The 26,616-nt window shown below is 43.5% G+C and overlaps 1 protein-coding gene across 6 annotated transcripts in view; it reads right to left on the bottom strand.

The window, feature by feature from the left end:
* The window catches only part of Tmem43 (Transmembrane protein 43), a 183,924-nt gene that overhangs the window by 144,296 nt on the left and 13,012 nt on the right, over positions 1-26,616 (bottom strand). The gene's annotated exons all lie outside the window — the stretch shown is intronic.

Raw genomic sequence — 26,616 nt, forward strand, 5'->3', positions numbered from 1 at the left:
AGTGTGTTTTGGGCATTCTGTGTTGTCTGTGGAAAGGGTAGCATGGGAATGCCTGGACCAATTTCGATCCTGTTTGTTTTTATGTTTCCCCCGACGTGTGCTTGAGGGTATGACAGTCTTCAATATCTAGCTAAGGGCTTAGTTTTTTTTCTGCATGCTAATTTGTGAATGACAAGTTCTGCTACAATTAGTGAAGGTGAACGTGATGTTTTGTGTAAAAAAAGAGTGGTTAAAAATTTTTTGGAACTGTTGTACCCTGTAGTGCTCTTTTGAGCAAAGATTAAAACTACAGGCAGCTCCCTGGTATGCTTCGTTACAGTGCCAGGTTTTCCACAAGTGGAACACATGTAACATTTTGTAACTTAATTGAAAACTAGTCAAGGTATCGTAATGAAACTGCATATTTCTTTATTTAAGACACATTTGAGAGTGGCCGTCAAATTTCGTTGCTCTAGATCAAAGAACAAAAAAGTTAGGTCTGATCCACACCTTTCCCCTTAAGGTTGTGTGAAAGATTGTCAACGTGCTGCATTATTTGAATTTGATCTTTTTCCTTTCAATTCAGCTGCCTTCTCTTATTTTCTCCAATAATGTTTTCAGAGGGAACCATGGAATGACACAGGTAGAATACATCAATGTTATTAGCCAAGTCACCTTATTTCGACAGATTTTAAGCAGATGCTTGCAAGACTCATTTACATTGCTCATTTCTACGAAACGGCACCATGGAATGACATAAACACACAATGACTCTAAGTGCACAAGCGCCGTGTTCATTCCCTGTTCATGTCTTTCCATAGCACCATTTCGAAGAAATAAACAGTTACCAACTCAGTCCTACTTATTGTCATTTACAGTGGCATGAAGAAATGACACTTCGGTGTGCGCACTGCTGAAAGGAAGCAGACCCTTCATCGACGGTAGGTTGTAAACACTGCTAGCATGTGTGCTTCACGGAAATAAAACATTTTCATCTGAAAAGTGGGTGCTGCTATCTCTGCTGCACCAATAATCTCTATAATAGCTTGGTCTGCACATTTTCACAAGACAAAACAGGCTTACAGCTGTAGTCACATATGTCTACACCCAAGTGACCCAACACACAGGTGAATACACAAGGTGATTTATGTTCTTGTGAGTATTTGCGCTGTCTGCGCAAATACTCACTGTCTGGTCATCACAGGTTGCACAACATGTCGGAGGAACTACACAATGCTCTCAACACAGCTCACATACTTGATTCTGTACTTCCCAGTGCATTTTCTGTGGAGCACTAATTTACATAGTCAAGTCACAGCATTTCCAAGGCATAAGACAACCCAGATACCACCACCATGTGCAACCCTATGTCTAAGGCAATGCAACATGTTCAGGAGAAGTGGTGTAGATCTTCCTTGTAAGACCACTCTCGGAAGTGTATGCTTGTAGTAGTAAGCTTTCAGTGATGTATATACAAAAGCAGTACAGACCAGCAGTGGGTTGTGTGTGCAATGTTTTTCACAGTGCAACCACAACAACTTGGCCAGCTTCCGAGAGGCTCGTACTTGTGAGATATGTGCTGCTTAATACGGCAGCACCGTGGTGGCTTGGGCTAGTTGGTACATACCCGACAGGCAAGACGAAGGACAAGAAAGCATACGCACACCAGCGCTGACTGAAGGCTGATTTCAGTCATCAGTCAGCATTGGTGTGTGTACTTTTTGTCCTTCATCTTTCTTGCGCTGTTCCCATGTCAATAAGGCAGATTGGTACTGTACGTAGCCTCTCTTAAAACACTGGCACCTTGTCTGGCTCTGCAAATGTGCTGGAAGCAGTGGTTCCGAATCTCACCGTGAAGTCCTGTTGGTGTGGCTCAACAGCAAATCACTAAGGACCTCCATTTCATAGTACTCCCTCCACTCCCAGATAAAAAAAAAAAAAAAAAAGCCAACACCTCAAGTACAGCAAAAGCAGTGCCAAAATACTTTCTACAATTACTCCCAATTTTCATTTGAAAAGTATAATACTGTTAGGAATACCACAAGAAGTTATGCATACCCAAAAGCCACTTCTGTAACCACAAAATGTTGCCACACCACATGCGTCAAGCAATGCACTGCAACACAATGGCAGCTCGCACATGCCACCACACTGCATGCTGTAAGACCAGCGGATCACATGTTGCAATCATATTGCATGGCGTTCAGCACAGGACTTGGGGTGACTGAAGTGAAGAGTGTTCAAAGAGCAAAGCAGGAGACCACTCTCATTTTCTGGTGTTTTAATGTGAAGCATTCTTTGCCAACATTAGGCGCTTACCCTTTACACCATTGTGATGCTGTTGTGGTAATTTTTTTTACTCGACATATGTCAAGATATGCAGTGTGAGATGACATGAATGACATGCTGTAGGGATGCTGCACTTTCGCGCATCCCCTGATATTGTTTTCCCTGCATGGCACGCATCTCCTGTGATCTGACTTCTCCCCGTAGCTAAGCACCGCTGGCGGTCGGTGTGGTTGCAGCATATTACAATAGATGGCAGGAGTTTTGCACTGCCATTCTCTCGAGTGACACTGAAGGAAACAGACGTGCAGAGTTGAAGGGCCTTCAAAAGGACAGACTGGTGGGCTAGTTGATATGGCATTATTTACAGAGTAGCACACTAGCACATGGATGACAAAAGAAAAAGACGGGACACATTGCTGATGGCGAACTTAGGACCCTGGCCTAGTACTTTGCTTACTTGTTCAGGAAGACGGACGCCCCTTACCGTGTGAGGGACATAATAGTCTGTGAAGACCTGCAATCACTGAGTGACGGGTGATGGTGAGCTAGTGCAGTACGAGGTGTGCAAACGTTGGTGCTATTTGGACAAGATGGACTTCGCAAGTTTAGCCAACACTGAGAAGGCTAGCTTTGTGGGCAGGTTGTGCGAGTGACCAATTGAGGGGGCTGTGTGGCGGATGGAGGGGAATGGGCAGCTAGTGTTGAGGAGCTAAACGAAAATCTGACGGTGGAGCAATAGCGGATGATTGAGCTTGAAACTAACGTTGGAAAGTTGCATGAGAGGGAAGGGGCTAAGGCAAATCTACTAGAGCAAATAGCTGGCAAACTTAAAAGAAGAATGGGTGAAGTGGGCCGAGCTGGAAGAGCGGGAGGAGTCACTATAGATGGCACAGGCAGCAAGTAATCGCAGTTCGGAGAAGCATCAGATAGAGGGCGAGGGCAACTCGGAGTCTCCGGCATGCAATGAGAACAAAAACAAAGGCAGAAAGGGCCACCTAGAGGGCAGGGAAGAGAGCCAAGAAACATCAGTTAAGAAAAGGGTTAAAGAAATAGAGAGGGGTCTGAGGAAAATAGGGATGCAGATGAAATCAGCACTTGGAACATACAGAACTTTCAAGCATGAAATTGCTAAAGAAACTATCTATGATAATTCTAGGGGAAGCTCTTTGTTGTTTGAAGCCAGGACAGGATTATTGCGAACTAAGACACACTGAGTCAAGTACCAAGGGATAGGCACGTTATGCGGTACACACGGAGAGAAGTAGGTAACGGCTGAACACCTGATACTTCTCTGTAAAGGGCTTCGCCCTGCAGTTCAAAGGGTCGGGGCTTATTTTTTCAAGGCATCAGGGTTTAAGGACAGTGGAGGCAAAATAGACTTTAAGTGGGAAGAAATAACAGAGCAGAGGCTATTTGATTAGTGGTTGAAATCAAGGCCAGAGTCAGATTTCCCCCTCCACTAAGTAGAGCATATATTGCTATAGTCGGGTACAACTTTAGAAAAAAGGAGGCATTTAGTCCTCTGAGGCAGATGCACACGAGCATCCACCAATGAGCGCGTACTCTGGACCGACATTATGAGCCGGACGGCCAGTGACCCCGCCGTCGGAGAAAATGGCCGTCCGGGCTTCGAACTGGGCGAAGTCGCGTCAGCTGTGCGCGTGAACCCCTCGTCACAGTGAATTCCCAAACTGTTTGTGATTGTCTATCATGCCAGAAATATTAATGCGAGCTTACGATGCGGTATTTGTGCCACATGCGTTTATTCTAAGCCATGATCCGGCGAAGAAACATTGCAGCGAGCATCGCTGACGCTGCGCTACGCTTTGCTTGAAAACAGGATCCCGCGGCAACCGCCGCAAACACACATCCTACGTGTTTGTTCCATGTTTTTTTTTTTTTATTTCGCTCTCGAGTGAAGTTCCGACGAGAAAAGTTTGCCAAAGTCTGGTGCCTACTGTCAGCGGTGGGTGTGTTTGTGTACTGTGTTGCTGCATTTCTCGTCGGACGGGGTGAAGTGATGGAGCAAAACCATTCTCAGGAGAAATGAGAAAACTGTGCGCGCATGAAACAAACCTACGAGCGACTCAACAGAAAATATTTGCAGAAGAAGCCTTCAACGCAAAGATTTGTCGCCGTCAACTTAGCGTGAACGATCATTGTCAGCAGTGAGATAGCCGAGCGTCTAACGGCAGTGTTTGAGTGTCGTGTAGCATCGCCTATTGATTGTTTTCCACCAGTGCTCACTGCATGCAAAAGCTGTAGAATGCGCGCTTTGGCACAGTCACGCATAAGTTGTGTTGCCAGTGCTCGATATGGTTTCCCACAACACAGCTTCGCACTGCTTTTCGATTCTCGTGATATGTTGCAATTAAAAATTCCCAAGACAGTGTTAAGAGAATGGTTAAAAAAAATAAATAAACATACGAGAAGGTAGGCATGGTAGCTTGTGAACCTGCTCCTATAATACCTTTACCCGCATCTGTTTGTAAATGTGTGTATGTTTTCTTTCGTTGGTCTAATTTTTTTTTATTTGCCACATTTCTTTATATTTGAGATTTTCTTAGTTTTCGCGTTTGTGTGTGAATAAGTGCCTGCTTCCATGCGTGTTTGCGCTTACTCTTATTTCTGTCCTTTTATTTTATATTAGCATTTGTTTTTGCTAGTTTTCTTTCAGCAAAGTCTTTTTACACATTTTCATTTACCAATCTCATTCAAAGCACTGACTCCTGTAGACTGCAGGGCTGGCCTCTTCCATCTCATTAAAACCTTTCTCACTGGTCTACCTCGTCTTTTCAATCTGCCTACTCGCTGTGTTTTCTGTCCTCGCTTCTTGTGTTGTTGCTGCAATGTGATTAACCAACTTGCTCAAAACAAATTTTGATCGCCTATGAAAACAGAAAGGTTGACAGATACATTTTCTTAAAGGCGTCATGTGGGTTGCACAGTAACTTTGCCTCTTGCCTCTCTTCATGCTTATGCATCAGTGCATGTGCCAGCTCACCAGAAGTGCACATGAAAGGCTGCATATCGTGAAACAACACCTTGCTATGCTGCTGCATTTTTCATGCTTTCAGTCTTAGTAAACAGACGGTTTCGCTGCCCACCACATATGATGCCAAAAATTTTCAACACGAATAACATTGTGAAGTGGGGTGTCATTTCCTTTCCGACGCTTTCATCATTACAAATCTATTTTTCAGTGAAAGGAGCCCAGCAAAGCAGTGCACTGAGAGCTTTTGCAACTTTCACCGTTTATTACTTCACCAATGTCATTGTCTGAACCTGGCCGTCCATCACTATGCCAATGGCTTGCGAATTCAATAATTGCCTCAATAAAACACATTCAACTTTACTCAGCATTTCTTAGTCCAAACAATGCTAGCAGAGCTATTCAGGGTGAAAAATTGTGCTTACATTTGTGTTACTTGCCCGGTCAGATAAACAAATACAACAATGGCTGCGGCATGACTGTGATTTGATGTGCAGACTGCAAACGGTGCTTTTCAAGCGTGCCCTCGACTACTGCTATAAATATCTACCCGAATGACTATTTTGAGCCTCACTAAGCTAATGACGCTTGATAATTGTTCTCTTATTCGCATTACTTGCCTGGGCCAGATAACCAAGATAAACAATGCCACCACATGAATGTGCTTTTGCATGCAAACTGCCAAAAGTGGCTGTCAATTTCACATCGACTGCTGCTATTTCACCTACAATGGCTACGCATGACTGCACTTTGAAATGCAGACTGCTAAAGGTGCCTTTCAAGCGTGCCCCGACTACTATTATTTCTTCACAGGGCCCATCATGCTCGTCGGTGGCTGCCCAATAGAGTTTTTTTTGGCCTTGTGACATTTGCATTATTCATCTCAACAGGTTCAAAAAAAAATAGTAGGGGCAGCACAACTACCTGGAAGCAGGCCGCCTAACAGGGTCGTTTTACTCTGCATTGCTCTTATTTGTTCAAGTGGCTTGACGAAATTAAATGACTGTGCAGTGGAGTAAACTGAGCTGACGGTGTGTTTTTGTTGTTACTTGGCTGCATGTATTGGCCTTCAGGGGCATGTAAACTTGACGATGGCTCCGACACGACTGCTATTGTTTTCCTTTCGACACGCAGGCTGCGAAGATTGGCGACAATTTCGCCTCGGCTGCTGCTACTTCACCATAGAGTCTGTCAACTCGAGAATGGCTGCCCTAGTGAGCACTTTGGGCCTCACTAAGCCAATGATGTTTTATAACTGTTCTCTTATTCACATTATTTGCGTGAGCCAGATAACCAAAATAAACAATGCAACCACATGAATGTGCTTTGGCGTGCAGGCTGCTAAGAGTGGCTGTCAATTTCACGTTTACTACTGCTTTTTCGTGTGAAGCTGGACAGTGGCTGCCCGAGTGAGCATTTTGGGCCCCAACATAGTTATTCAGGGTTAATAATTGTATTTGCGCTCAGATTTTCCAAATATCTCGGCACGTTTACATGCCAATACTTATGTTGAGCACAATCTGTGCAGGACGTTGCTTTTTCAGAATTGAGCTTCCATTAAAAGGAATATTGGGCACGGCAGTACCACAAGAATGCAGACGTCTAACCCGCTGTCCTTCTTCATGCAGTTTGCGGTCAGCATACTCCTTATCGGGGATGCGCACACCGGGCTGCTGCCGGAGGTGATCAGCGGAACGCATATCAACAACACTGCTTTCCACGTGCCAGATTGCTCCTACCATCCGTACTGGAACAACTGGCGACGTGGTTCGACGACCGACGCGCCCTGCTGGACACATGACCGGCATCGAGCGCCATCTATACAACCGTCTATATATGGTCCTTCTTCGCTGCCGGGAGCCACTGGGCACGGCAGTACCACAAGAATGCAGACGTCTAACCCGCTGTCCTTCTTCATGCAGTTTGCGGTCAGCATACTCCTTATCGGGGATGCGCACACCGGGCTGCTGCCGGAGGTGATCAGCGGAACGCATATCAACAACACTGCTTTCCACGTGCCAGATTGCTCCTACCATCCGTGCTGGAACAACTGGCGACGTGGTTCGACGACCGACGCGCCCTGCTGGACACATGACCGGCATCGAGCGCCATCTATACAACCGTCTATATATGGTCCTTCTTCGCTGCCGGGAGCCACTGGGCACGGCAGTACCACAAGAATGCAGACGTCTAACCCGCTGTCCTTCTTCATGCAGTTTGCGGTCAGCATACTCCTTATCGGGGATGCGCACACCGGGCTGCTGCCGGAGGTGATCAGCGGAACGCATATCAACAACACTGCTTTCCACGTGCCAGATTGCTCCTACCATCCGTGCTGGAACAACTGGCGACGTGGTTCGACGACCGACGCGCCCTGCTGGACACATGACCGGCATCGAGCGCCATCTATACAACCGTCTATATATGGTCCTTCTTCGCTGCCGGGAGCCATTGGGCACGGCAGTACCACAAGAATGCAGACGTCTAACCCGCTGTCCTTCTTCATGCAGGTGAGGAGGCGTCACTATAAGTGTTTTAGATCTAGTAACCCCTTCTTGTTGGTGCTGCCGTGCCCGCGGCTTGTTGTTGCAGTTGCCGATGTTGTATTGTTTCTATGGAAACTTCTTTTAGTAGCTGGGCCCGAATCCAGGCCCCGAGTTAAGCCAGATTGCTAAACAACTAAAGGATATCGCAACCGATATAAAAGATATCAAAGAACACCGGCTAACCGAAATTGAAAAGAAGATAGACGCCCTCTCCAAACTTGAAGAAAAAGTAATCTCATACGAAAAGAACATATTGCAGTTGGAAAAAAGCTTTTAAAAGATTAGAAAGCAGGGTTGATGATTTAGAAAACCACAGCAGAAGATCAAATCTTATTGTTTACGGACTTCCCGAGGATGAGGGCGAAAACAGCTCTACATTGAAACACAGTGTTAATGAAACAATCATCAAGGAAATCCTTGGCCTGGAGCCGGTTGCCATCGAACGAATACATCGCTTAGGCAGGCCGAATAGAGACAAAAACAGACCAGTAATCTTAAAGCTAGTTGACTCAAGCAACAAACCAGCAATACTGAAGAAAGGCTATAAATTCAAGAACACTAAGTACTCTATAGGGGAAGACTTCAGTCGTAGAGTGCGAGAAAAGAGAAGAAACCTCTGGGAAAGCGCTAAATCAAACCGTGAGAAAGGTGAAAAGGTATCCTTATTCTTTCATAAACTGTACATAAACGATAGCATGTTTGTCTGGGATGACGAAAGAAATGTGAGAGTCGCAGCTCAAAAAAACGCCGAAAGAAGTCGACCAGTAACTCGAAGCCACAAACATTCACAGAAATAACACTGCTAAATGTGAACGCGAGAAGTATTGTAAATAAAACTGAAGCATTAGAAAACCTGTTACTCGAGCACAGCCCTGACATTGTTGCTATTACTGAAACATGGCTTTCACCAGAAATATACAGCCACGAAATAGCACCCCCAAATTACTCAGTTATCCGTAAAGATCGACCAACTCGAGGCGGTGGCGTAGCTCTGCTTATTAAGAAGCACTTACCCTTTGTATTGATGCCCGACGTTCCAGATGTTGAGGCTGTGTTCTGCAGGATTATGTGCGATGATTTTGCTATACTTACTGGTTGCTTCTACAGAAGTCCTCTTTCTGGTCACGAAAGTGTTATTGCTGTACAGGAGTTTATGCAGAAGCATGCTAGCAACCGAGTTATTCTGATGGGAGACCTCAATTTACCTGATATTGACTGGAATACCATGCACCACACTTCACTCTCATCAAATTCGCTCATTGATTTGATTCTAAATTTCGGGCTTCATCAAGTAGTAACCTCTCCTACTCAAACACAAGGAACAAGCGCTAACATCCTTGACTTAATACTGATTAGTGAAAACTTCCCCCTTGATCTACTGAACTCGGAGATCATAAATGGTATCTCAGACCACAACATACCAAAATGCCAGCTGCCCCTCGGATGCACTGCAACAGCCAAAACTAGTGAAATTATTGTCCCTAATTTTGAAAAAGCAGATCATTCCGCTATACTAACCTATTTAGCGCATGAATACCAAGAATTTTACGAAACTGCCAATGAAAGTTCTGTCCACGTTATTGATCTCTGGCTTCATTTCAAGCGTATAGTATCGCACTGCATGCGTCATTACATCCCCCCCAAAAAAGTAAAAAATCAAACAAAAGAAATCCTTGGATAACACACGATATAATTCATGTCAAGCGCAGAATAAAACGTTTGCGGCATAAGATGAAAAATAACGGTGCAAGTACACAAACAAAATCGCAACTCTCCCGCGCTGCCGACGAGCTCAAGTTAAAGACGAAGCTCGCGAAGCATATATATTTCAATGAAACATTGCCTAACCTTATCAATCACAACCCTAATCGCTTCTGGAACTTTTTTCGCGCACGCCCCGCAACGACACCAGATCGTCCACGCGAGAAAAAACTGGCACTCGCTGATAAATTTAACCAACACTTTCAATCAGTCTTTACTAAAGATAACGACACAATTCCATATTTGCCACCGTCATCATTTGACACTATTGACACATTAACAATAAACGACTCCGGAATATTTAAGCAGTTACTTGAGTTAGACGTGAAGAAATCAAACGGTCCAGATAACATCCCCAACTAGTTCTTGAAAAGATATGCTGAATATAATAGTAAATATCTTGGCCTTATTTACCTCAAGTCACTTTCGACGTCAGAGCTACCTGAAGACTGGAAAATTGCCAAAATTGTACCGATTCATAAATCAGGCGATACTAACCTGCCATCTAACTACAGACCAATTTCGCTTACCAGCACATCATGTAAAATTTTGGAACACATTATTTCCTTATTTACCGCAAGTCATTTTCGACGTCAGAGCTACCTGAAGACTGGAAAATTGCCAAAATTGTACCGATTCATAAATCAGGCGATACTAACCTGCCATCTAACTACAGACCAATTTCGCTTACCAGCACATCATGTAAAATTTTGGAACACATTATTCTCAAACACTTAACCGCATATTTCGAAGAACATATTCTAGTAGATGTGCAACATGGTTTTAGAAGAGGCTTATCGACAGTCACTCAGCTAACAGAGGTCGTACATGATCTTGCTTTAAGTATTAATAATCATAATCAAACTGACCTACTTTTACTAGATTTCAGTAAAGCGTTTGATTGTGTGTGCCATACTAAACTAACTTCCAAAATTGCAGCTGCGATTGGCAATGGACCTATTACTGCATGGATAAAAAACTTTTTATCTCACCGATCCCAATTTGTCGTCATCGAAAACACCCCATCTGCTCCGGTGCCTGTCACATCAGGGGTCCCACAGGGCTCAGTAATAGGTCCGCTGTTATTTTTACTTTTTATCAATGACATTACAAATAACATTGATTGTAAAATCAAACTGTTTGCAGACGACTGCATAATATACAGAGAAATAAGCAATTACCAAGATCAAGTTCAGCTCAATAACGCACTAGCAAAAATAACCGAATGGTGTGATAACTTGCAAATGACCATTAATACAAACAAAACGGTTTGCATGACAGTAACGAGAAAAAAGCACCCATCGTTTTTCCACTACACACTTAACGGCAGCCTCGTAACTAGAGTTCGACAGCATAAGTATCTTGGTTTAACAATAACATCCGACCTTAACTGGACAGCACATATAAACAACATTACTTCTTGTGCATTACGAAAACTCTTCTTTCTCAAAAGGTGCCTGCGGTTGGCACCAACTAACGTCAAACTTTTAACTTACATTACATTTGTGAGACCTGTCCTTGAGTATGCTAATGTCGTATGGTTCCTGCACACTAAAACAAACATATCTAAACTGGAAAGGATCCAGAGAAAGGCAATTAGGTTTATCCACCGAAAATACCAGCGCAGTGATTCCCCTACTCTTCTTCTAACACAGTCAGGGCTTGCAACTTTGGCTGTACGAGCAAAACGAGCTCGTCTAAAATTTCTGCATCAAATATTACACAGCCGACTAAAAATAAATGCCTCTGCATACGTTACCTTTTCTAAATCCCGCGTACTTCGTCATAATCATGCATATACACTAAACGAGTTCCTTTGTAATAACGATACCTTTCAGTCTTCCTCTTTCCGTGTTGTTCGCGAGTGGAATAACTTAGATTCATCTGTAACTAACACAGTATCGCAGTCTGATTTTGTTAAGTTATTAGAAAACGAAATAATTAATTAGGAAAGAATAGATCTTATGCATATATAATTGTCAGAACCCCCATTTTTTTAAACTGTAGCTAAACATTTACCCCCTTTGTTTCTTTCTTTGTTTTTATAACACTGTAATAATCCTTATGTACATGTAACCTGAAGTGTACTATTTCTGTGAGTTTCTCTTGTTATTCATATTATTAGTGTTGTAAAATTGTGCATTGAACCTGTTTTATGTATTTCCATTTACGTGTTTTCATGTTCTTACCGTTCGGTATATAAACCATGAAATGTATGTATAATCATATGCCCACCTGCTATGGTCTCGATATGAGACTGGCAGTATTGTAAATAAATAAATAAATAAATAAATAAATAAATAAATAAATAAATGTCACCAAATGAACTGCTTATTTTTTTTAGAGGTCACGGGAGAATGCTTGGCTGCTACGAACCCACCGGCAAAATTTTGGTAGCCCTAATAAGGGCTGTTTAGTTAATAAGAAGCTGTTAGGCTTCATCGAGTGGCTCAATGCCGGACAGCTCGCAGTCGGAGTCGCTTTCTTCACCCAGTTGGATGACGATGGGTTCGATGTGGTCACTTCCAGACGTATCAAGCCCGAACTTTGCCTCCACGTCCATCACGTGGTGAATGTTTTTCCTCCAGTCTTCCGCCGTTACATGCTTGATTATTTCTCTCGAGATGTCTTCAACCGCGGACAGCTTGAAGTCGCTGTTGTCCGCAGCGATGCCATTTTTCACCTTTGCCCACACAAGCTCAATAGGATTAAATTCGCAGTGGTACAGTGGGAGCCAGAGTATAATGCAACCGGCCCTTTAAGCTGCGTTGTCTACGATGTAGCTCAGAAAGCGTGGCTTTACAGATGCTACCTACTCAAGCAGCTACTTTTTAACCATCCTTTCGCTGTAGGTGATGTTATTGCTTTTGAGCCACTCCTGTATTTTTTCCTTCTTCTAAGCTGTCGTCGGTAATTTCTTGCCGGGAATGGAAAGGTGCATTGTTCAAAACAATGACGCTACCAGCAGGCAACTTCTGCAGAAGGTCATTAAACCACCCCTCGAAGCAATTGCCGTCCATTTCTTCGTGGTAGTCACCCGTTTTTTGGCCTCGGAATATATCTAAGCAGCCATTGATGAAGCCATCCTCGCTGCCGATGTGCGTCACAATCAGGCGCTGGCCTTTTCCAGAAGATTGTTTCAGACCCGTCGACAGGCCATTTGCTCGAGCGTATAGGTGTACGCACTTCTGCACCACGGTGTCTGTCCACACGATCGACCGAGTGTGTCCCGCCGTCACCCACGTCTCGTTCAGGAAAAAGATCTTTCAGCCTTCCGCCCGGTAGCGCTCCACGTCACAAAGGTAGCGATTCCACCATTCAGCGATGCAATCCCGGTCGATAAGCAGCGAATTGCGGCTCCTCTTCTCGTGCTTGAATTGCTTGAATCCAATCTCGACAAGCAGACTATGCACAGTACACGACTTCAATGATGCGAGACCCACATGCTTCGAGAACTCGTTAGTTATCTACTCGATCGTCGGTATCTCGTTGCGGCGAAAGAAATCGTGCACACATGACCTCAGCGTGCACATTGTGAAGCTCTCATACTTCGTGCTGCGTCTTCTTTTCTCCGCATTTCGAGGGTGTTTTCGCGAGGGCTTCAACAGTTTGCCACCCGAAAGATGTGACGCTTTGACTTCCCTCCTCACCTTGAACACTGTGCTTTCACTGACACCTAGCATCTCGGTGACAAACTTGGTCGTGGCCTCCACGCTGTGTTCAGGCTCCCTGTTACGCCAATACGTGTAGCAGTGGAGGATCATGTTGCATGAATTGCTGTTCAGGATGTGGCCACTCTTGTTCTTGTCGAGGTTCCTTGATGGTGTGAACATCGAGGCGACACAAAGCTCGTTCGGCAACAAAGGATCGCATTCTGATGTCACCTCGCTGGGCTCCATGTCGGAAAACTCGCACGGAATGCCTTGCGCGAAATGGCAAGATTGCAGGCTCGCAGAAAAAAAAGTGAGGAGGAAAAAATTTGTGAAAACACAAAACCAAAAAATATAAATTTTAAGCTATTTAACACCAAGAGTATTTATTTAAAACGATGAATGAAGCATTTTTGTACCTTTTCTGCCTCAAGTATTCATTGCTCAGGTTTGTAATGGTTGCGATAAATGCATTGTTTTATATAAGTACTTGTTCAGTAGCAGCCGATTCATTTTAAGCTCGGAAAAGGAGTAGTAGATGTGCTGTGTACATGTAAACAAGCGCAAAAGCCATGCAGAGCTGCTCTTTCTACTTTTGTCAGTTGCGCAATGAAGCTACAGAGCAGATGACGGGCAGCATTGGGGAAGGCAGGGGGTTATTTTTTCGTCGTGATCCGGCATGTGCTGTAGCACATGAGAGCTTTGCTAAACCAGTCATCAAAAAACAAAGGTCTTTATTTATACCGAGAATACCGCGTTTCAGAAGCACGATTCCTTGAGTCAGATTATTTTAGTCGCGGAGGCAACCGGCTGTCGCACTTCGGTCACCTGGGCGGGGCCTCCCCTTTTTTCTAAAGTTGTATCCGACTATAGCCACGGCTAGGTGGCGTGTGCTGCCGCCTCGATTTTAAAGGTTCTGCCTTATCTGTCCATCCATTCATCCACCCATAACGCCACCTAACGGCAGGATTACTTGGGTGCGATGAGAAGTAGGCTGTTCCTCTTGGCCTTGGAGTCGGTGAGCAGTGCGGACCGTTCCGCACGTGCGCCAATCTACGGTTCACAGGACCATCCTGGGAAAGGCTTAGGAGCACGACACCAGAATGGACGAACACGATCGTTCGAATACGCCACTGCTAGCTTGATTTAACACGTGAACGATTAGGCATTGCTGTCCAACATGGGGGTGTTACGGTTAACGTGTAACACCCTGGGAAAAAAGGATGCTTGGGGGACCCTGCTCAACCGGAATGGAGGATGGATTTATTTATTTATAGTACCCTCAGGGCTTACAATGAAGCATTACAGAGGGGAGTGGCTAATAAATACAGATAAGTATGCAAGAAAGGAGAAAGGAAAGCACGAATACTAATCAGATGACAATGCATGGTACAATGTAAAAATAACGCAAGAGCGACAAAAAAAAAAAAAAAACGGAAAACTTTGGTAATACAGATTAAAATATAAATACATGGTATATAGGACAAATTAGAGTGAGACAATAAGCACAGAATGATAGAAAATAAAGCATAATGCAAAATACACTGTTTGTAGATTAGGTAGATAATAAAAAGAAAACTTATAAACAACACTGATCAGGAGAAAACGGAATTGCTTCGTTATACATTCACATCAAGGCATACTAGATAATATTAGTAAGTACCTTACGGAAGTTATCTGTGTTAGTTATATAGACTAGTGGATCTGGTAAGTAATTCCATTCCTGGCATGATTTCGGAAGAAATGAATTACCATAGGTAGACGTTTTGTGGAATAGGATGTTCAACTTATGACGATGGTCCAAGCATGTAGAAGCAAAAGAGGCTGGTTCGATAAAGCGTGATTTGAGTGTAGGAATTAAGTGGTACATTTTATGGAACAGACAAAGGCGAGCGATTTTTCTGCGTTTGGAAAGGAGAGATATGTTGAGGGCAAGTCTGATGCTAGTTACGCTTGCTGTGCGCTGGTAATTGTTAAGAATAAAACAAACGGACCGATTCAGCACAGCTTCTAAGCTGTTAATTAATGTTAATTGATGAGGGTCCCATATTGAGGATGCATACTCTAGATTAGGCCGAATGTAGGTGACATGTAACTGTTTTTTCAGGGAAGAAGGTGCGAGTGAAAAATTTCGTTTAAGATAGCCCAGCATGCGGTTAGCTTTCGGTGTAATGTGTTCGATATGTCGTTTCCATGAGAGATTATTTGTAATGTGCACTCCGAAGTATTTATAACAAGATACTGATTCAAGTGGGGTGTTGTTAAGATGGTAGTTATAAAAAGATACTTGGCTGCGTGAGATTCCCATGAATTTACATTTTGAGGTGTTAAGATTCATGTGCCAGCGGGAGCACCAGGTTGTAACGTTATCAAGGTCTTATTGTAATGTAAACATATCGGAATCATCAGTTATTTTTCGGTAAGTTACGCAATTTCCCGCAAACAAACAAACAGAGCTAGTGATTTGATTAGGCAGGTCGTTAATATAAATGAGGAAGAGTAAACACACCACCACAGAGCCTTGAGATACACCCGATTCTACGGGCACCTCTGGTGAGTCATTGTCATTGATGGTTACATATTGGGTACGATTAGAAAGAAAGCTGCAAATCCATTTGAATATTAAGGGGTCAATATTTAGAAGGCTTAGCTTATGGATAAGTAACTGGCGATTAACTTTATCAAAGGCTTTAGAAAAGTCTAAAAAAATACAGTCCGTCGCAAAACCCGAGTCTAAGAAGAATTCACATTAGTGAATGTTATTAGTTGTGTTTCACAAGAAAAAGATTTTCTGAAACCGTGCTTATAAGGGCTAAAGAAATTGTTTGATTGAAGAAAGTTTACAAGGTGAGTGAAAATGATGGGCTCAAAAATTTTGCAGGGTACCGAAGTTAATGAGATGGGTCTGTAATTCAAAGGGTGATGTGGGTTTCCCGATTTAAAAAGCGGAGTAACCTTACCGGTTTTCCAGTCAATGGGTAGGGCACTGTCGTTAAGTGATCTAGTAAAAATAAAGGTATGATGGAGCTGTATTCTGCAGTGTTTTGGAGAAACTTGGAATTAATACCGTCAATACCGCATGATGATGACCGCTTTATCGTGAAAATTCTGGCTCGGATACCAGCTGGGTCCAGGGTAATGGGATCCATCGCCGGAAAGTCAACGGATGTAAAAGGGGGACAGTCACTTACATTTTCTGTGCAGAACGATTGGGCAAACGTGTTGTTTAATACAGAAGCGCAAAGATGATTCGGAACTTGATCGCCTGAATCGTTTACGAGACTTATAACGCCATCTTTGGTACATTTCATAACATTACAAAAGCGTTTTGGGTTAGTTTTTATCAGTGACGGTAGGGTTGAGTTAAAGAAGTTAAATTTGGACATGTTTAAAGCGCTTGCATCGGCTTTCACAGCGGATGTATATGCTAACCATCGATCAGCATTTAATTACCTTTTGGCGGAACGAAAAAGTCTGAATTTTTTGTTGGATAATCTTTTCAGATGGTTATTGTACCAAGGGGCGTTAGAAGATTGATGAATTATTCTAAGTGGAATATATTTGTGGATAAGATGCATTAGTACCATAGTTTTAAAAGACAACCACATTTCTTGAACTGATAAGTCTACATCTGTCATAAGAAAGTAGTCAAGAAAGGCAGATAGCTCAGAGTTTATAGCATTAAAGTTAGCCTTTTTGTAGTCCCTAATATATTTGGTGTGTTTCTTTACTTTTGTAGGCGGGATGGAAATGTTAAAGTGTAAGATGTCATGGTCGCTTAGGCCAGGCACGTGGGTCACTGGTGAAACCTTATCAGCATGAGTGGTCAGAATCAAGTCGAGCAACGAACTTGTAGTAGATGTGACACGTGTTGGTTTGATAACGAGCTGTGTAAGGTTAAAATCTATGCAAACATTAAGAAATCCTGTAGCCTCTGCAGATATTGGATTAGAAAAGGGGCAGGAACGCGACCAGTCAATAGTTGGGAAATTAAAGTCTCCTAAAAGAAACATAGGTGAACCAGGAAATCGAACGGATATTTCGTTTAGGGTGTCATGAATTTTATCTGCAAATCACAATCGGGATTAGGGGGACGATAACAGACCCCTATGATTATTTTTTTTAAACACCAGAGTGTTTCAAAAAAAGCAAAAAGCAAAAAATAGGCAAAAAAAGCAAAAAATAGGTAGCACCAGAGTAATTCCAAATTAGTAGTTACACTCAAAAGGAATGATTCAAAACTAGAGTTAATAGCAATTAAAACACCACTGCCTATTCTATCGGCGTGGTCTAGCCGATATACAGTAAATTTCTTGTTGCACTGAAAGAGCTCGTCTGTCTCTATTTTGTCAGAGAACCAGGTTTCCGTTAGTACAACAATATCAGCTCCAGTATCGTTAATTAAACTGTTCAAACTATCTCTTTTAGGAAAAACGCTCCGGATATTAGTAAAGATTACGGATGCTGTTGCCGATGGGCCTCCACCCCCCGCGTGAGCCTACTTATTTCCCGCATAGACACGTCCAGAACGCGTTGCTCCTGGGGACATGGCCACAGCAGTGCTCGTTTGTCTGCCAGTATTCACTTCAATAACGGAATTTTCGTCGGCATTGAACCATGCAGCACTTTCCTTCCGGAAATAGTCTTTTGTAGCTTAATTTCAAGTTAGTGTTCCAGCCTCTACCGAATTCCAAAAGTTTCTTCCGGGCGTGACGTGTGGCTTCGCAAAAGTCTTCGCTTACGCTGATACCTGTTCTCGCGAAAGACGACCATTTGGAAAACACCAGCTCTTTTGTCTTGAATGTGATAAACTTCACTACTAGAGGCCTATTTTTGCCGCTGGCAAATTTCCCGATTCTATGTGAACGCTCTATACTATCAAGTGGTAAACGTATATCCAGTTTGTCTGAGGCGATGGAGATAATTGTTTCTTCGCACTGACGCGCATTCTCAGACGGGCCATCGGGTATACCAAAGAATATAAGATTTTCTCGTCATGACCTGTCTTCAATGTCGTCAAGTCGCCTAAGAAGCGTTGCAGTTTCTCGCTGCATGCATTCTATATTTTGACACGTGTCGCTCATTTCTTGCTGCAATGTCTCAAAGCCAATAGTCTGACATTCTAGAGCTTGTAGGCGTTCATTTATATCAATGATGCTAAGTGTGATGGACTGCTGTGGAGGCTTAAGCTCTTCTATTGCCTGTGACATACTGGATTGGTTTGTTTCAATGCGAATACAATGCGCGTTTGTTTCTTTTACAGTTTTAAACAATTCGGCCATAACGTTATCATCGGGACCAGGGTTTTGCTCTATGTCGCCACTCAACAACAATAGTAATTTGCAAAAAGAACCACACACTGCTTCTGGGCATGGAAGCACAATTATAAAGCGGTCATCAGACCTGAAACATTTAGTAGGCAGCATAGAAAAATGACCGACCTGCACAAATAGGAAGATACGGTATGAGACTGTCATCCTGCTTGTGTTTCCATGCCCACTGGTGACGACACGGGAGATGTCGGCTTTTATGCTTGGCGATATCTGTGTTGACGTCACTCTGCCTAGGTGGCGGTGCTGGCAGTGTCCGGGAAAGGCTTCAGGCGCGTTCCAAGTGGCAAAGCCAAGATGCTCACGGATAGGTGGGTGCGATTGCACCCCGTTGACGCGCCTGGAAACTGTGTTCGACGAAGAAATGCTGCTGAAGACACCGACGGGGGCTGCAGGATTTTTACCGCAATCAGTGAACATCGCCAGAAACTGCACAAATAGGAAGATACGGTATGAGGCAGTCACCCTGCTTGTGTTTCCATGCCCACTGGTGACGACACGGGAGATGTCGGCTTTTATGCTCGGTGATATCTGTGTTGACGTCCCTCTGCCTGGGTGGAGGTACTGGCAGTGTCCGGGAAAGGCTTCAGGCGCGTTCCAAGTGGCAAAGCCAAGATGCTCACGGATAGGTGGGTGCGATTGTGCCCCGTTGACGCGCCTGGAAACTGTGTTCATCAAAGAAATGCTGCTGAAGACACCGACGGGGGCTGCAGGATTGCTACCGCAATCGGTGAACATCGCCAGAAACTGCACAAATAGGAAGATACAGTATGAGACTGTCACCCTGCTTGTGTTTCCATGCCCACTGGTGACGACACGGGAGATGCCGGCTTTTATGCTTGGCGATATCTGTGTTGACGTCCCTCTGCCTAGGTGGCGGTGCTGGCAGTGTCCAGGAAAGGCATCAGGCGCATTCCAAGTGGCAAAGCCAAGATGCTCACGGATAGGTGGGTGCGATTGCACCCCGTTGACGCGTCTGGAAACTGTGTTCGTCGAAGAAATGCTGCTGAAGACATTGACGGGGGCTGCAGGATTCCTACCGCAATCGGTGAACACCGCCAGAAACTGCACAAATAGGAAGATACGGTATGAGACTGTCACCCTGCTTGTGTTTCCATGCCCACTCCTAATTTCCTAATTTGCTGTGGTTGTCTCGAATGGTTACCGGTCTGGCAGGTGCCCCACAGTACTTACGGGCACCTTCGTGTGTGTGTGACTTTAAAAGAATGCTTTCCATGAACTGTCCAGCTCTAGGGGAGAACGCTTTCTGCAAACCAGTGTCACCTAGAAGAAAGGATAAGCGCCTATGATCCCAGACACTGCGGGTTGCCAACCGTGGAGGCGGGCTCGTGCAAGCTCACTGGGTAGAAGGGATTTGCTGCCTATCCCCGATCAGACTCCGTGGGTTGCCACCTGCGGAGGCAAGCTCGTGAAAGGTCACTTGGGAGAAAGAATCCGCAGCCTGTGATCCCGGACCTGCGGGTTGCCACCTGTGAAGGCGGGCCCATGCAAGCTCACTGGGTAGAAGGAATCCACCGCCCATCCACAACGAGACTCACTGCCTGTCACGTGACATTGACGTGAGCAAGATCCCGCCTACGATTTTAGTGGGCGTAATTAAAGGGCCCCGCAATATACTTTTTCCCTTCATTCATTCTCTTCTTTTACGTCTTTCACCAACATATAAACAGTGCAAGTTTCGCACTATAAATTGTCGCGTCCTTGCCTGGTCGCCATGGTCTAACGGACGCCTGCAGCCCGCCGACAACGCCATGCTACCCAATCGTAAGGCTGGTCGAGGTTGAAGAACCAGGCGTTGCAACAGGGGCGAATGGATTCGCTCACTATCCCGCTATGGCGAGTCGGACTTTCTCGATTTGCCACATGACCATTGGTATCTTCTGTGGATAGTAATTCAGCTAGCGAGTATTAGTGTATGAAAGGTGCAATAAACGCCTTCTTGATTGTTTACACTACTGTGTTGTCGTTCGTTTGCCCCAAGAGCATGTGCGAGATACTACAATGTCAAGACATTAATGAGATGCATATTATGACATGAATGACAAGCATGTCATGACATATAACATGGATCACATGACATGTATATCCTGATATGAATGACATGGCTTGCATCACAAGAATGATATGCAAGGCATGACATGAATAATGTAACATGCAGTCATGACTAAATGCAGTCCTGACTAATGACATGCATGACATGATGTCTTGCTTCTACCGTCACACAGACTCGTGTAGAAGAATGTTCACCTATCTGGCAACTCTGTGAAGAGCGGCAAGCGATGCTGGATAGCCAGCTGCCTGTGAAATGATTCACATAATTCCCACAGCATGTGGGAATTCGTTTGTAGTGTATATAAATTATATCACTAGAGGTGTCGCATCACAATCTAGAATGTTCACAGACGACTGTGTGGTGTACAGAATCATAAATGATGCAGCTGATTTTGTCAGCCTTCAGAGTGAATTGGATACTTGATTACAGAGAGGTTGCACATGGCTCAACATATGTCTAACTGGCATGAGCTACACTGTACATAACATCCACAAAGAAGTGTTTAAATGACTAGAATATATCTGCGTTGTTCATGTCAAGGAGCCTGGGCTCTTGAGGAAAGTGTGGAATGGACAACACAGGGAAGACCTTCAACGACAGCAGGTGCGAAGATGACTGATTGTGCTTACCAGTGGACTCTATGGCCCCATGCACTAGCTTGTGCAGGAAGCACATGTCATGGACAAGTTGCCTCTGCAATAGGGAATCGATATCAATGGGCTCCACAATCCCCTTATACCTTAAATAGACATGTCGGTGTAGGTACCGATTGCAATATATCCTGATGAATTTCCTTTGAATGTGTTCTACCGAGGCAGAGAGATACTGAAGCCAGATAACAGCACAGTAATCTAGCTTAGAGCGCACTAGTGCACGGTACAGCGTGAGGTAGTAAGCTGGTTTGCTGAAGTTTTTGGTGATGCGAGTGATTTAAGCCCACCGCCTTCAGAGAACTGTTGGTAATAGCTTGTACATGGCGCTTAAAGCTTGGCGAGTCCTCCAGGTGGCGACTCACTGATGCCCTGTCAATACCCAGGCCATTTACCATATAGAAATGATGAAGTGGGCTGTGACAGTGACTGAATGACGTGACAAGGGTCTTAGACCACCACGATGAGATGGAGTCAATATGATGTTGCACCAGACAGCACTCATCAGTGGAGCCAATGCTACGAAACAACTTAATGTCATCAGCAGAGAATAACACTTGACAGTATTTGACATGTGAGACTAAATGCCAGAGGGAAGTGCTGGTATCTGCAGTTGCTCAGCTTATGATGGCTGGTCTAGTGAAATATTCCACTAGAATAGCTCCCCAGCGAAGAATAGTTGGCAGAATGATGTCGCATATGTGCCAAGACAATGTCATACTTTCACGGTAACATTTTTATTATATGCAGAGAAACCAATTCTTCCCAGCAGCCAGTGCCACAGCGATCGGCGGGCAGTCATCTTTTATTCCTTTCAGAATGGGGCCATCTAGGGTTCCCCAAAAAATAAGAAAAATAGAAAAAAGAAAACCAGTTTTGTTTGGCATATTAATGCATCGTTAGTGGACACACATCACTTTGACGTGGTGAGATTTTGCAGTTTTGAGCGAAGATGCACCCGCTTCACTGCACCCACCTACCTTGCAGTGAAGTGGGTGCAGCTCGAAAAATTTTGCCAACAGTGGAGGGCTAATGGCGAAAAAGGTGTAGATCAAAAAGAATCCCTTTCCTTTTGTTTGGCCTAATCATGCATAATCGGTGTGTGCACATCCCATCAGTTGCGGAGTTACTGCGGATTCCGTAAAGTCTCATGAGAGACAAGTGAAGTTGGGGTGGCCCAAAAACTATTTGACCAATCGTGGAGGGCTGGTGGTAGAAATGGAATAGAAACTGATTGGAATAGCTTGATGTTATAGCGCCCCAACGTGCACTATCTGATGAGAGCACGCTGCCGTTATCAGAGCCGAATATAGTTCATGATTGAGACTACTAGATATGGTTTTACTAACAGACTTGGCAAACAATAGTAAATGTAAGAGTGTAAAAAATTTGGAAATATATCAATTCTAGTCTGAAACATTGTTTCTATTAGTGAAATTGTCATTATGTCCTCAAATACCTCATGCACCGAGTATGCCGATGCAAAACTCCTTACGGGGAAGGGTCCTCTGTCAGGCTATATGCCTTTAGCTCTGGCCTCCTCTTGCGCGTGCATGAAGAATCAATAAATCAAAGAAAATATAATATGGGGTCTGCAGTATTCCAAAAGCTAATAACAACAGTGATGAGGAACTTATGAAGGAGGAAGGCTTTACTCTCACTTGTGTCGTGGACTATCGGCCATTGACCAAGGCAACATCATGCAGCATGCAGTGGCACCAAGAGTGGTGCGTGCGGTTAGGGTAAAGGACACACTGGGACTCAAGGACAAGCAAGGAGTGTGTGCATTCTTCGAGCATCGCTGGCCAATCATGCTGAATAAATGGTTCTGTTCTTGATGCGAGTCATCGCTTGCGTAACTACACTCAGCTACGACATGGTGACAGTGGTGTAGTGAACCACACAGAAGACAAGAACCAACCAAGTGGTGAGCATCCACGCATTAATCAGCTTTCAGCATGCCCAACAAAAGGGGAGGAGATGTCACAAAAAGCGCCTCCGCAGCACAGCAGGAAAATGGTGGGTACTTCTTCAATCCTTTTGCCATCGAGCCGCCTCATAACCTTGATTTCTAGGACCCAGCAGATTGGAAGCGCTGAGGTACTAGATGGGAACGTTACTGACCTGTGCCTTCATTGCACCTCCATGACAAAACAATGCAAGTAACCATGTTTTCATATGCCATGGGAAAGGAGGCTGAAGATATCTTGGTGTCAATTAAGTTGACAGGGGCTGAAATGGCAAACTCTGCTACTGTTCAACGCAAGTTCAAGGAGCATTTTTTGAATTGAATTGAATTGAAGTTTATTCAAAATGAAAAGTACACAGGAAATGTTGTACAGGACATCTGGATCCCTAGCTCAAGGCTAGTTGGGATCCATGCTAGTTATTAATTCAAAATCTTAACATCAATACGAAGAAGTATAAGTAAGTCATATATACATAAACATTCAATTAGAACACAAGGCAGGGTACGTGTATTAGCTACGAGAAACCGACAGAAAGGAATTTGTATTTAGTAAATTATACACTGCAAGTGAAAAGGGTAAACATGTGTACACAATCCAGATGAAAACTATGCAGATAATAGTAGTGAGTGATAATGGGTTTTCACTGATAGTGAAAAACATTTTGCTTGTTTCACTTCTGTTGGTAAGCTGTTCCATAGGAGTGCTCCAGTGTTGCTTAACCTTCGCCTTCCATATACATTATTCATTTTTGGCAAGAGAAAATTTCCCTTAAGTGCGCTGCGTGTATTGCTTCTGGAATGTAAAAAATGTGATACGCTCAAAGGACAGTTAGTGGTTATGCTGTTATGAGTATGCAATATAGTTTTAAGATTCAGTAATAAATTAAAAGGCAGTATATTTAAACTTTGAAACAGCGGCATTGATTTAGCATTGTAGTCCGAAAAAGTCAGAAATCGCAAGGCCCTTTTTTGAAGAAGTATGATAGGTTCAACGTATGAAACGTACGTATTACCCCAAGATGCAATACAGTAGGATAGATGGCTATGGAATATGCTAAAGTAAATTGTTCTCAGAGTGGCAGTGTCGAAGTAATAACGGCATTTATACAGCATAAAACAAGCCTTGCTCAACTTTTTACACAGCAATGCAATGTGAGGCTTCCAATGAAGATGCTCGTCTAGTGTGACACCCAAATATAGAATTGAACTCACCCGCTCAAGGATATTATGGTTTAGAGAAAGCGAATGACAGTCTTTTAGTGGTGCTTTCCACGAAGAAGTAAAGAGAATATATTTAGTTTTCTTGATATTCAGAGTTAGCTTATTTGACGCGAACCACTGGTTAACACTCCGAAGTTCATTATTAGCCATTTGAAATGTTTTGTCCAAGGAGTCTAGCGCACAAAGTAGAACAGTGTCGTCTGCATACATCACAGCAGAAAAGTTTTCTAAGGTATCAGGAAGATCGTTTACAAATAAAGAAAAAAATATTGGTCCTAGTACTGACCCTTGTGGGACCCCTGTAACAATGCCAGAAACGTCGGATTTGGTATCTGCAATGGAAACTAGTTGTTTTCTGTTATTGAGATAGCTGCGGAAAAATTGAAGAGTTAGACCTCGGAAACCATAGCATTCTAACTTATTTAGTAGTATGTCATGATCCACAGTGTCAAACGCTTTCCTCACATCTAGAAATATGCCTAGGACACTTTGGTTGTTGTTCAAGTTAGAATTTATGTAGTCAGACAGAGCTAATACCGCTGTGCTTGTCGATCGTTTAGCTCGAAAACCGTGCTGGCAATAAGATAAAATGGATTCACGTTCAAGAAATGAAGTGATTCGTTGGACGATAAGTTTTTCAAAGACTGTGTTTAAGCAACTTAAGACGGATATAGGACGGTAGTTTTCTAATAAGTTATGGTCCCCATTTTTGTAAATTGGAATAACCTTAGCGATCTTTAGTAAATCTGGATATGTAGCAGTATAGAAAGAGAGATTGAATATTTTTTCTAATGGCATGCACAATATATCAATGCAATGCTTTAAGGCCACTGTGGATATTCCATCGTGACCAGTAGAATGTTTGAATGGCATGCCGTTAACTACAGACACTATCTCCTCCGCTGTAATGTCCACAAAACCAAATGAGTTTGTCGACCTTTCTGGGTAAGTAATGGCTGAAACAAGAGGTACGTTATTAGATATTGCTTGGCCAATCGTACAGAAGTATGAGTTAAACGACGAGACTAAGGATTCCATAGATATTCCTAAGATTTTCAAGTCTGGCATTGTATATTCTGTAACCGATGGCTTAATTACCGAGTTGATAATGCGCCATGTTGCCTTTGAATTACCAGAATTACGGAGTATTAAATTTGTGTAATACTCTTTTTTACGAATACGTATAGCGCTAGTTACTACATTTCGAGCTATACGAAATTTTTGTTCATAATATTTGTTACCCCTATGCGACTTTACTTTAGTGTGCCAAAAGTCTTTATCTTTAATTAATTTTAGCAGTCCTTTCGTCATCCAGGGACAGATAGGAGTGCTATAATATCTTTTTTCGAAGGTGCTTGACGACTGCGCTAATGCACCACACAACGCTTTGCTAAAACTGTCAAATTGCTGATTTGAATTTGTCTGCGCATCTATAGTTAAAGAGCAAAGGCATTCACGTAATACTGGGTAGTTAACTCGATGAGAGATATGAGAATGGCCCTGAGCATGAGTGGATCGATGAAAAAAGATGGCAGCAGCAGAGTGATCTGTTACAGCCGAATCATAAACATTACACCAGCTTGAATCGGTGTTAAAGTTGCACAATATATGATCGATCAGTGTCGATGTCAGTGAAGTTATACGTGTTGGGGTTTTAATGACGTTATGGAACCCATATGATCTAACAAGAGTAAAATAATCGCTGTCATGTTCCTTTATAGCATCAATGTTAAAGTCTCCACATATTATTATTCGTTTATTTATATGGGTTAAATAAACTAATAAATGTTCAAAATGTTGCATGAAAGCTGATTTGTTCTTGTTAGGAGCACGATAAATTACCGCTGCAACGAAGCATTGAGAATTCACAACAAGCATATCAAATTGCATGCTACTAGCATGCATGAACATAATCTACGAGAAGGCAAGATTTCAACTGTCGTATTCAACAACCCAATGAGCCACACGAAGCATTTATCGCCAGCCTACACAAACTGGCAGTGACTTGCGAATATGGCGAACTCGAGGATGCGCACATCCGCGACCGCCTCGTGGCACGATCATTGGACATTGGGCTCAGCAAGATGCAGCTGGACCCCAAGCTGACGCTGCAGTTGGCAACGAAATTGGTGCGGAACTCCGAAGTAGTGAAGCA

This window comes from Dermacentor variabilis, chromosome 6 (assembly GCF_050947875.1).
Source record: "Dermacentor variabilis isolate Ectoservices chromosome 6, ASM5094787v1, whole genome shotgun sequence".
NCBI classification, from domain to species: domain Eukaryota; kingdom Metazoa; phylum Arthropoda; class Arachnida; order Ixodida; family Ixodidae; genus Dermacentor; species Dermacentor variabilis.